This window comes from Pinus tabuliformis, chromosome 5_2, assembly GCF_031772625.1.
Source record: "Pinus tabuliformis cultivar Carrire ecotype Pingquan chromosome 5_2, CPIR1, whole genome shotgun sequence".
NCBI classification, from domain to species: Eukaryota; Viridiplantae; Streptophyta; class Pinopsida; order Pinales; family Pinaceae; genus Pinus; species Pinus tabuliformis.
The window spans coordinates 729,137,818-729,150,075 of NC_142306.1; the positions used below are offsets into that span (position 1 = coordinate 729,137,818).

General features: G+C 35.1%; 2 long non-coding RNA genes across 2 annotated transcripts; both read left to right on the top strand.

The window, feature by feature from the left end:
• Nucleotides 1-5,576: 5,576 nt before the first annotated feature.
• Nucleotides 5,577-5,977, top strand: LOC149161286 (uncharacterized). Its single transcript, XR_016261442.1, has 2 exons — nt 5,577-5,641; nt 5,798-5,977. It is a non-coding gene; the product is annotated as an uncharacterized LOC149161286 (long non-coding RNA).
• Nucleotides 5,978-6,407: 430 nt separating this feature from the next.
• Nucleotides 6,408-6,787, top strand: LOC149161287 (uncharacterized). Its single transcript, XR_016261985.1, has 3 exons — nt 6,408-6,492; nt 6,569-6,671; nt 6,719-6,787. It is a non-coding gene; the product is annotated as an uncharacterized LOC149161287 (long non-coding RNA).
• The last annotated feature ends 5,471 nt before the right edge of the window (nt 6,788-12,258 follow it).

The following is a 12,258-nucleotide window of genomic DNA, read 5'->3' on the forward strand; positions in this document are numbered from 1 at the left end:
ATATGTGGCCAATCTAAAGCTATTGAATTCATTTCAATTGTAGATTTGGGGAATATTCTAGAATCTTAATAACAACATCGAGATCAAACAATTACTTATATAAATTGTAAATTCCTGGAACATCCTAAAGTCATATCCCCTGACCTAAAATGCGTGAAGCCCCTAAGTCTTAACCCCTTATCCTCTTAAATTGTGATCATTAACCCCTAACACCCACTAGTGCATATGGGTGGAAAATCCAACATCGTACTCTGATAGGTTAGTCATAGTGTTGGATTTTTCTTGCAAATATTTTTTGTATTTAAAAAAAGAAACCCGACATTTGTCAGATATCTAACAAACACAAATATCTTCTAATATTCTATGATAAGTTATTCAGATATTTGACGATAATTTTGTTGGTCAAATATGCGGCAACAATTGAATGTTCGTCAAATATTTTACATTTGACTAGCTCAATTATCTATCTATTGGAACATTGATGATTGACAAAGTCAATATTTTTCCAGTTGGACAACATCTCACTGGTCAACATCCATCGAAATTTCTATAGAATGGCTATTTTTTGTCATAATACAAAAATACTTTATTTTTCTAATTGCATTACAAATAGTTAAACACTATTGAGGTTTATTTTTTAAGATAATCTTATAGTTGAACCATACACAAAAGCTAAGGTCACTCTGTGATTAAAAATTATGTTGATTTTGGTTAAGGTTTTATATAATTAAGAAACTTGGTCAAAACCATAGAGGTGGTTGTCCACATTGGTGAAACAACTTTCCTTTCATCACTAATTTTCACCACCCTTATAATGCATATACACATCCTAATGGAGTACGTATGACTACCAATAAACCATCAAAACCTAGATTAGAGCCCTTGAAATTAGTTTGTTCTAAGCCTTAAGAAAACCATAAGGCATCAATCCCAACTTCCAAGAATAGGATGATGATGATGATAAAGACTATGGTGGTTACAATGACAATGATGATGATAACAATGATTATGATGATGATGATGATGCTAATGACCTTGACCAATCTTCTCCCTTTTTAAATGTCATCATTGTCATAATCATAATCATTATCTTTGACATCATCATCCAAATCATCATCATATGATGATCGTTATCATCGTTGTCATTGAATTTTGAGGATTTCCCATCATAGATTGCAAGTTGGATGTCATAGGACATGTTACCCCACTTTCTATATGATTTTTTAGATGATATTTCTAATTTTTTATTTTCATCTCAACCCCTGTGATTCTTTTCACATCGATCATTTCCCAACTGAGATATATGGATCTATATAAAATTCATGGATGTATCATTGGTTTGATGGCAACTTTCCTTGTCCATCTAGGACATTAGGTGTAGGAAGAGGTTGTTCTAGCTACCACATTTAGCCTAATATGTATGATCCATGTGTACATGATATCTACGATGTGTATTATTTTTATTGTGATCACTTAATAATTATATTCTAACTCTTGATGCTTTGGCTATAAGCTCTACGCTTAGTTTTTCCATGTTGTTACTTGCAAGTAATTCTTCATTAATGACATAACATAGTACCATCCTTAATTCAAGAAGATCATAATGAAATACTTGTTTTTTGTGTGATTAGGCTAAGCCTAAGCCAGGTCTAGTCCTTTTATTGGATAGAGGAAGACTAACCTACCCACAATAGGATGTTATTCACCATGATTGTGTGAGGCTTAGTAGAGTTTGGATGCCCCTTGGGATAGTTAATTCCCCCAAGGTGGCTTCCATCCTCAACCCCTCCCCATGAGGTTTGAAACTGTGACCTAGGGGGATAAAACCCCATGCAAACCAAGTATTCGACACCTTATGGGTCATAATTATATACTTATTAAAATAGAAGTAACCAAATACCCAACAATATTGACAATAACAAATTAAATAATTCCCTCAAGTCATTTTAAAATTGTTATTATATATAATCATTGAACAATATTTATTAACTATTAAATACTTATACAAATTGTTTTTACAAATTCATTAATAATTATGATTAAATTTATCTATTTTAAGCTTTTATGTTATTAAATATATAAATAGATTCAAAACTTAAAAAAATAAAAAATCAAAATATTAAGTATATATAAACTTAACAACTCAACTGTAAAATATTAATAAAATAACATATTCTTTTTTTCATTATAGATGTATTCTACGTACACAACAAATTGAGAGTAAGTAAAGAAGAGAAGAAGTAGACATAAGATGTATATTTTAATTAGGGTTTAGGGGCTAAGGGGTTTAAGGTGTAAGGGGTTAACAATTTAAAGTTTGGCGGCTTAAGGGATAATAAGACTAGTCTAGGGCTAAATGGTTAAGGCGTTAGGGTTTATAGGTTAGGGATAAAGGTAGGTTTATGGGGTTTAGGGCCTAGGGGATTTAGAGGCTTATTAAGATGATGAAACTATAACATGGAAAGAGATAATATTTCAAGCATACTACCATTGTATGGATTTTCCATTTGAAATAATAGTTTTATTGAATTCTATGAGATGCTAGGATTCACTCAGGATTTACATCCATTTGAGCTTCAACATAAGTAAGATGAGTCATCCTAATAAACAATTTATCCTCCTCGATATTTTCCATGTCATTGGTAATGTGTATGCTATTGTATATACTTCCTTTTAACCTTTGCATTAAACGATGAAGTGGAAGGGACTTATGCCTTTGGGAGATGAATCCCTTATCAATGATGATGAAGTTTTATAGTGAACTCAAGCTTACTAGAAGTATTCAATATTAAGCCAATGAAAAAGATCTTAGATTATGAACCAAGATATCCTTTCAGGTTTACTTCCATTTATGCCATTTTAGTTTGAAATTATAACTTACTGAATCTTAATGAAAAATTTCCAGTGCATGGTATTTTCTCATTAAATACAATTAATAAATTAGATTTCCCATTTTTAAGGATTTCCAAGTTAACCCAATTATAGGTGGCACATATCAAACTTACACCTACTAAGTATGGCTTGTTATCTATGATAGCTCCCCTTGTCTAGATATTGGGTTATGATGATTCCAAGTAGATAAATTTCTTTATGTAGGCTTTAGATATGTAACATTATTATGGTAAGAATAGCATACCTAGGTAGACCTCAAATATTCCCTTGGTTTTGAATTGCAATTGCCAATGATAATAACTAGAATAACCATGAGAAAATACTATACATGAGGAGTAGTATACAAATTGAAGGCACTCATAACCCTCACCTTAGCCACAATCCTAGATACTTTTCACAAAATATGTTTGATATTTCCTTCCAATAGTAATTCTTAACTAAAAGGATCCATCAAACAATATCTTAAGTTCACGTTTTTCTTCTCAATTAATCTAAATGAACAGCTACCTTAAGAAGGGTGATGCTAGAAAAAGGGATCAAAATCATAGGAAATAATAATGGCTAAATCCTTATCTTAATCTATCTTCATTGCCCATACCTAGCCAATGAGAGCACAAGAACACCTACTTCGCTAGAGGCACGTATAATACTTTTCTAGGTTTGACTAATCACCCTTTGGTTAGTGTGTATACACTGGCCTAGATTTTAAAGTGATGTCCTTACAATCATAATCCACCAGGTGTAGTTTCTCTTAAAACTATTCAAAGATAGATTTCCCTTTTATGGCCAAGTTCCACCAAAATGATTCTTCGTACCTACACAGTGCCTCCATTTATTTCATGACAAGACTACCCTACAAGCCACAAAATTTCTATCATATCCATGAGGTCAACAACAATTTTTGGTTCAAAATATAGCTATGTTGGAACAAACTTAGCTATAGAGCCTATGTTATTTTTCAACCCCTAATGTTTATAGACAAAAAGATATCGATATTCTAAAGCATGCGGAAGCCAAGCTATCACCTTTCCCAAATTGACTCCCTACATTATGAAAAATCTCTAAAAAATATTCATCTTTACTAAACCAAACATTTCATTAAAATTAATTATTACCATAACATTACTACATTGATACACTTTTTAACTACACAAAGCTTATTTTGATTTCACCATAAATCACATTTTTGATATCAATCAATCAAAATCCCCTCAAATAATGTTTGGTAACATAAAGAACCAACGGGTTTTTTTACGATTAATAATGTTTGGTGACTTACACATTTCATTTAAATTTCATTCCACCAGAAAAACACATGCATTTCATTTAAGGTTTAATAGGATTTCTGTCTTTCAAAAATAAAAATTGTTTTTTCCCTCATTTGTTTCCTTCCAGTTGCAAGGTTTAAATCAATATTGTGTTTTCCCTCATTTATTCCCTCAAGTGGCAAGGTTTAAATCAAAATTGTTTTTTTCCCTCATTTATTTCCCTCCAGTTGCACGGTTTATCCGGTAAGGAGGAGAAGGGCGGGCGTAGCCATGCGATCGCAGGTATTGTTGAATTCATTCAATATATTTGATTCTTGGTTTCTCCAATCGTAGTGATTCCCTTCTGCAAAGAGTCCTTTTATTGTGAAACATAAGTCTTTTCAACCATTTAGGTCCTTCCATCAGCCGTCTGGGTTTTTCTAAAATATCTCAGAGCCTTGGGTATTTTTTGCAGTCAAATGACTCCTAACTGCCCAAGATTACCGAATTCGAGGCTCAGAAAGTTCGAGGAAGCATCGCAAATGGAATTCGGGTGATTTTCCATTGTGGAGAATTTGCTTGTGGTGAATTCTTGCGAAAAATTGGGAGAATGTGAAAAGAATTAGGATCCGGAGCTCGGAATTCAAGCAAACCAGGTGTCTTAATACTTTAATCAGGTAAACGATTTGGTTAATGTTTTGATTGAAACAGAGTTCTTTAAGAAATTTAGACATCTTTCAGTGGCTAAACTAAAGAAATCACCTTAAATTTGGATAAGATCTTGTATAGTTTATCTATCTCTTCTTATTTTTCCTTGGATTCATCCTTCATTCTATCAAACCCGCTCAGATAAAATTCACTGAGTCCAGTGCGTCTGCTCATGTAGATTCCACCCCGGCCACGGGCAGATGAAATTGAAGGTTTGGGACAAAGAATGAGGATCAGTAGAATTGTTTCCAGGAGGCTAGCAAAGGTGATTAGGCATCATGCTGCCACTGAGAGACATGATGACGACGTTTGCCCGAATGAGAGCAAGAGTCTGTAATGATGTTTCCAACACATGCTCAATAATAGAATGGCTCACCATCTTCGATTGGGATTACCAAGTTGAACAACAAGATTCTAGAAATTGACACAGTTGTCATGAAAGTGACTCTTAACAATGACATATTAAGAGAAAAACAATGGAAAACCCTAGTACGCACAACCCTATAGATCCAGAGGTTACAATCCAGAAGAGATATGACCATAAGAATACTCGGAAAACAGAGTGAGTTCTGAGAGGGAAACAGAGCACCCACTCTGCAGAACTCATGGATTTTTATTGGTCCTCTTTATATTTCTTCTTTTCTTTCTACCTCAATTTGGTCCGCTTTTTTTCTTCTGACCAATATAAAATCCCCGCTCTTCTCCTTGCCATGAAACACGTTTCGAATTCGATCACCTGTAGGCTGCAACAAAGGTTCGGCTTCAAAATTTTCGCAATGGCTTTTAAATCATTGGTAATGACTAAACCACACTATGCTTCTGTAGGTTGGAAACAATATGATTTCAGTTCTGCGTGTGTGAAAAAATGATAAGACGCTTTTAACAAAGAAATTATCTGCAGTCAGTCTGTGTGTGTGATAAGACGCTTTTAACAAAGAAATTATCTGCAGACTACATTCGCTTCAGCTGTTGCTTTTATGGCCCTGTTAATGGTGGATTCAAGTTGGGCTACTCATAGAAAGGTGCTGCTGAGCAAAAGTGATTCCAGCGCTTCACCGATCTTCAATGTCATGGACTACGGCGCACATGGCAGCGGTCTAAACGATGATCGGACGGTGACTACCTTTTAATCAATTATTATATATGTTCAATATTCTTTTGATACTCGTGCAAAGTTTGATGCGCTGAGCATACCTTGCCCTTGCCCTTCGACTCACTGTAGTATTTTTATAGTGGGAATAGGTTTTTCTTTCTTCCAACCGTCCAGAAAACATACTTGTTCCTTGATATATTATATTACTTTGTAATCTAATTAAATTTTTTACAACCAATTTAGAAAATATACGTGTTCCTTCATATACCTTTCACTCTAACTGAAATTTGGGAAAATAGATTATATATACTTTGTAATCTAATTAAATTTTTTACCACTTAAATTATTAATATTGTTATCATTATTTCTTTTTTTGTGGTTATTAACTCGGAGTTTATTGTTATTTTCTTGTTATTTTAGGCATTCCAAGAAGCATGGCAAGCAACATGCACGGCACCTTCTGATGTAGTGTTCCAAGTACCGTCGGGAAAGAAATTTCTAGTTACGCCAGTGACATTTCTTGGTCCTTGCAAGTCTCATATTTCAGTAGAGGTAAGAAAGTTGGATGTCGGGTTGTCTACCTGTGATGACAATAGACGCAAAGTACGCTGACATAGATTACTTGCAGATTACAGGAACAATAGTTGCACCCAATCAACAATCTGCATGGAATAGCAATGAACGCGGTATGTGGCTCCGATTTTCTGGTATATCTGGGTTGACCATAGAAGGTGGTGGTGTCATTGATGGTCAAGGCCATGCTTGGTACTCATAGAAGGTGGTGGTGTCATTGATGGTCAAGGCCAGGCTTGGTGGTCGAAGTCCTGCAAAGTGCACGAACAACACGTAAGCATTTCTATTTCACCTGGTCTTTTTGTCACCCACCAAACACCCCACAAAAAAATGGCGACCCGAATCACCAGAAGTGTCATTCCGAAGATGAGATTGGATGCCAGATTCCATAACTCGTTGATTTGTTCATTGCATGTGTCAGATAACCAATGATTTTCTTGCGATGACTAATGTGCTATACAAAATGGAAACAACCTTATTTTAATGGATTCATGCATCAGGAGTAGCCAACCCTCCTCAGCATTTTCAGAGAAAAAAAGGAGTGCTTACAAGAATGGCTTGAACATCGTGACACCCAATAAATAATCAGACAGGAGAAAAATTCTTCCACGCAGGTAGAAATCAATTAGATGGATCCATAATGGTCATCATGGCCAAGATTTAAAAAATATGTTTATGTTCTATAATTGGATAATCCGAAAAATAGAATCAGCACGAACAAAGCCCACTCAGTTCCAAAACTCTCAAAAGGAAGAAATTTAGAGAACGTGGGCATGGTTTAGGAGACTCCTTAGAGCATGCTTGCAACAAATCGAATGGCCATCATTCAAGTGAATGAAATTTTGTAAAAGGGTTAGAAGGTCGCATGTGGTTCTCTGCTGATCAAATTTCTAGAAAGGATACCTTCATCGCCCCAAAAGTTTCTTCTCATTTTTCCTTGGATGAACAATGGTGTCTTCTCTTGGAGTAATTAGTCAAGTCGCTTCTAATGTAGTAATTGGTAATGCAGCACTTGCGCCACGGTCTGAGTTGATATGCAAAGTTTTATTGCTAGTTAGAGACACCATTCATACTGCAAAAGATGTGATTTATGACCAACAAAGCCTCAGGGAACTTTCCAAGTATCTGGAAAATATAAGGCCCATTTTAACAGAGCTTAATAATAAGAATGTAAAGGAAACTCAAACTATTAGACAATCTCTTGGGATTTTTGAAAGGGTACTTAAGGCCGTAAAGAATGTTATTGATACTTGTTGACAAAAGAGCAAGTTTTATCTTATTCTCAATCGTAGGAATATTGTGAAACAATTGCAAGATATTACGAAATAAATTGGACATGCTCTGAGTTTGCTTCCTCTTTTAGCATTGGATGTGTCAGTGGCTATTAGAAAAAACTGATAAGCTTTGTAAGGATATCTAGAATGCCAAGTTCAAGGCAGTAGTGGCAGAAGAGGAAATTGTTGATAAAATTGAATCTCGGATCAGAGAGAGGCATACTGATAGTGTTTATGCAAATAAATTACTTTTTCAGATCGCCAAAGTAGTGTGAGTTTCCACTGATACATAGACTTTGAAACAAGAATACGAATAATTTAGAAGGGATATGGAAGATACCATATTGAGAAATAAAATGAAGCAAAGGCTTTGCAAATGGAAAAAATCATTGGATTACTTCATTGTGTAGATGTGTCATCTTCTGCCAAAGAGATGGATAAGGTATATTACGATAAAAGGTTCTCTTTGGGAAGTCATTCTTTGCCTCCCTTACAATCCTTTTATTGTCCAATTTCTTGAGAGGTAATGGAAGGTCCTGTTGAGATTTCTTCTTGTCAAACATTTGATAGAAGCTCTATTGAAATATTTTTTGCAGAGGGGCACATTACTTGTCCCATGACTAATCAGGCGCTAATTAGTAAAGATTTGAGACCAAATATCATACTCCGAAGGTCTATAGAAGAGTGGAAGGATAGAAATACAATGGTCACAATAGCTTCATTGAAACCTAATCTGGATTCTGATGAGGAGCAGACTGTGTTGTATGCTCTTAATGAATTACTAAGGTTAAGTGAGGAGAAAGAAAAGCACATAAAATGGATAGGAGAAGAAGGTTACATTCGTATTTTAGTTGGCCTTCTGGGACGGAATAAGCCATTGATTAGGAACAAAAGACTAGCATTACTTTGTAGCCTAATAATTCTTCCTTGATGCAAGGTCAAAAACTTATTGGTTGCATGGTTGGAAGTCCTTTATCTCACATTTTAGGTTATTTGGATCAAGTGCATGGACCCACTTGTATCATGAAAGACATGATATATCTCGTGTCCATTAGACTCCTCATAGGACTTTGGTTGGCTACTATAAAAATTTTCAGGGGTATCGTCTCTATGACCCTACCTCTTACCAAGTGACTAAGCATCATGATGCTATCTTTGATGAGACTTTTCATGATGACTGCTAAGATCTCTTCTATAGCTCCTTTCTGGTAATGAGTCTCAGCATGTATCCATGGAACATACCTCTTCTTCTCTTGTTGGGTTGCTTGTTGACGAATCTCAACTGGTTGTAGTGAACCTTTCCCCATCTCCATCTTGTGTTGGTCCACCTATACAAACTCGTCTGAGTTCGTTATTTGTAGTTATTGAATAGTCTATGGGGAGTCGAGACTAAAGGGATTACTTCATCATCTAGTCCATCCTCTCCTTTGGATATTTCTTCCAGCCTCCCCTTGTTAGATTAGGTCATCATTGTTGGTACTTAGTCTTGAGGTGTACAACCTGGCAATGCTTCTCCTTCCGAAATGTAGTGATATTGTTCATGTAGATGTACAACAGTTTGTTGATGATGGTAACAAATTCTCTGCTACATTGTTTCCATCTTTTGTTTGATGGTTTGATTCTTGGTGATCTCATGCTTCTTATTCTGGGTTGATCATTGTGATGCATGTAACTTTCATTTTGATGTAGATAGTCTATCTTGATGCATATTTTCTTTCCACTCAAGGTTTTATGGATTATAGTAACATGATCCTAGACACATGAATCGATATGTGTGAAATTATGAGGATGATGTGCTTGCAAAATCTGCCTTAGTGTTTTGAAACATGTCCACAATCCCAAAGGAAAAATGACTTAGCACTTGCACACATGCTGATATTATTGGCAGCAGTAAAGGGACCACAAATGGACATAGTCTGGAAGTTTCGAGCTCATCATTATGACTGGAAAAGATAGAAAAGGCTAAAATATGACCAAACTGCTCATGTGCTGGCTTTTAAAATCAAACTAGAATTTCTGATAATAAAGATGTTGTTAGGCTCATTGTTGTGATGTTCTTTGTTAGCAATTTGTTATAGACTGGCTAATGTTGTTCCATTTGATATATGGAAGACAACTTCATTTCCAGCAACAAATAAGAATATACTCTATGACAGTCAATTTGAAAGGAAAATGGCAAGAATTTCACATGGATCTATTCACTTAGTGGCCTATATCCAAATAATTACACCAGCATTCATTCTCAGGTTTGATATTATTGCATGTCCAACCAATTTTTCCAAGAACTAAACATATACATAGCTTGTCATGGAGGTTTGACATCCAAGAATATTTACACTCCATTTGTAAAACATTATGCAATCGTAGTGTTCATCATACAATGTTACACTATAGCTACACAATATTGTATTGATTGGGTCATATGATTGAACTCTGTCGCAGTTGTTTTGACAATTCGATCCCTGCTATTCTTGTAGCTCATTCTCTCGTATCCAAAATAAATGCATATATGAACCAATATTTGTCTTAATCTGCATTATCTATATCACAAAGTTTGTAATAGATCAACTATGGCTTCAATATGGAAAGAAACTACTCAATCTAACCCCAGCAAGCCTAATCGAGAATGATAGTTCTGATGTGCACTGCTTTTTTTCAGTGTTGGGTGATCTCCATGTTTTCCACTTGGGACAAACTGCCATAAAAGAAAAAGCAACCCCAAGTGTCAGAAGGAAAATCAAGACATGGTGTGATGAATATCTATTTTCTCCAATCTTAAGAAGTTGGAGCTTGGGAAATTGTCTACACATTGTTTATACATGTTGGTCCTTCGTAATAAAAAATTATATTTCTTTTGCTTCATCAAAATATTTTTTCGTTTGTGCAACTTCAACAATAATAGTTTTGAAAGCAAGATTCAAACTATGAACTACACATGGTGTCCCAAACATATGGTCATACCTGCTCAATGATTGCATCAATTGCTTTGTGTGATCTTGCATTGTCTATGATAACTTGCATGACATTTGAAGCATAGTCACCATACAACCTAGTTTGGGCTTGGGGTATTTATTTTTTCGCACATTTTCTGTATTGTACATATACAAATGGTCAACATATGATTGCTTGTATTGTATCTATCTCTGTATTGAAAGGTACAACAAAAAATATGCCCTATACAAGTTTCCGAAAATCTCCCCTAAAATCATTGTTAAAAAAATAAAAAAGGCCTCAAAAATCTTGATTTAAAAGGTATTTATGGCATAACCTCTGTATAAGTTTACAACACATCCACATCTTTAATTTTGTCTACTTATTTTTTAAATTTTCTAGCATTTTGGAAAATTCACATGTTTTTCATTTTGTGAGTTGTAGACACCTACATCTTGGTTGTATGGGATTTGTTTAAGAACACATTTTTGTTGTATAGCATCAGTATCCATATTCAAATATTGTAGCCATGATTTGAAATCTCAATTACTTTTGTAAGTCTCAACCATGAATTCAATGCTCTTCTCTTCATTTGAAGCATTTATTGCTCTGAAAAAGTATGGGCTTGAAGGAGACATACTATCAAATTTATTGATGGTTGGTTTGTTGTATTAGTCCACAACAACTTCTCCTTCTGTATAATGGTGGTGCATACTTTTTCAAAAATTTTCTCTTGTAACCAATGGGTGCTTCATTCACCACTCTAAACATGACTTGCCAATATAGAGACATAATACTCTATAAAGGGAATACCACATGCATGTATGGTAGGGGCAACTCCACTATTTGTTTCTTCCCTCCTCCAATCAATCAAACATTATTTCCAAGAGTTTGGTGTTCAATCTCTTCCAGGCTTCTTCAATTGTTGAGGAAACTGGCTGCCCATTTTTTTAACCTACGAGAACATGCTTGCTACCCCTCCTTTCTTCCCTGGCTAACTGTGCATCATCATGCTCCTTTTGAAATTGTGCCTCCATCTTTGGGGTGATAGATTACAAAACTCAACCCCATTGTTAGGAATCCAAATAAAAATGGCTTTACCCCTTGAGTATGAATCCAAAATTTTCCTTGAACCTATGCAATTCCATAAGTAGTTTCAACTTTCCACCTTATTTTTCTCCTTTTTCTCTATCTTTATATGACATAGTTCCACAGAGGGGAATCAATGGGAAATTTATGTTATTTTTTTCACCATCTCCTCTCCCTTTGCCACTTCTTCCACCATGATTTCTATGATCATACCCTCCCCAAGATGATGAATGAGATTCCATCAAAAGAATATATGAGAGTAAGAAATAGAAGAACAAGTAAGAGTTTTGAGTGATGTTTGGTGGAAAAAACTTCATTCCTCCCTTCAAATCTGCTTGCCAAAGTTGTTTTCATTGTTGTTCTACCAAACTTGCCCACCCTAAGTTGTTCTCAGTTATGTTGTCCAAATCTGCTCTCCAAAGTATGAAACTGAAAAATGCGATGAATTGGG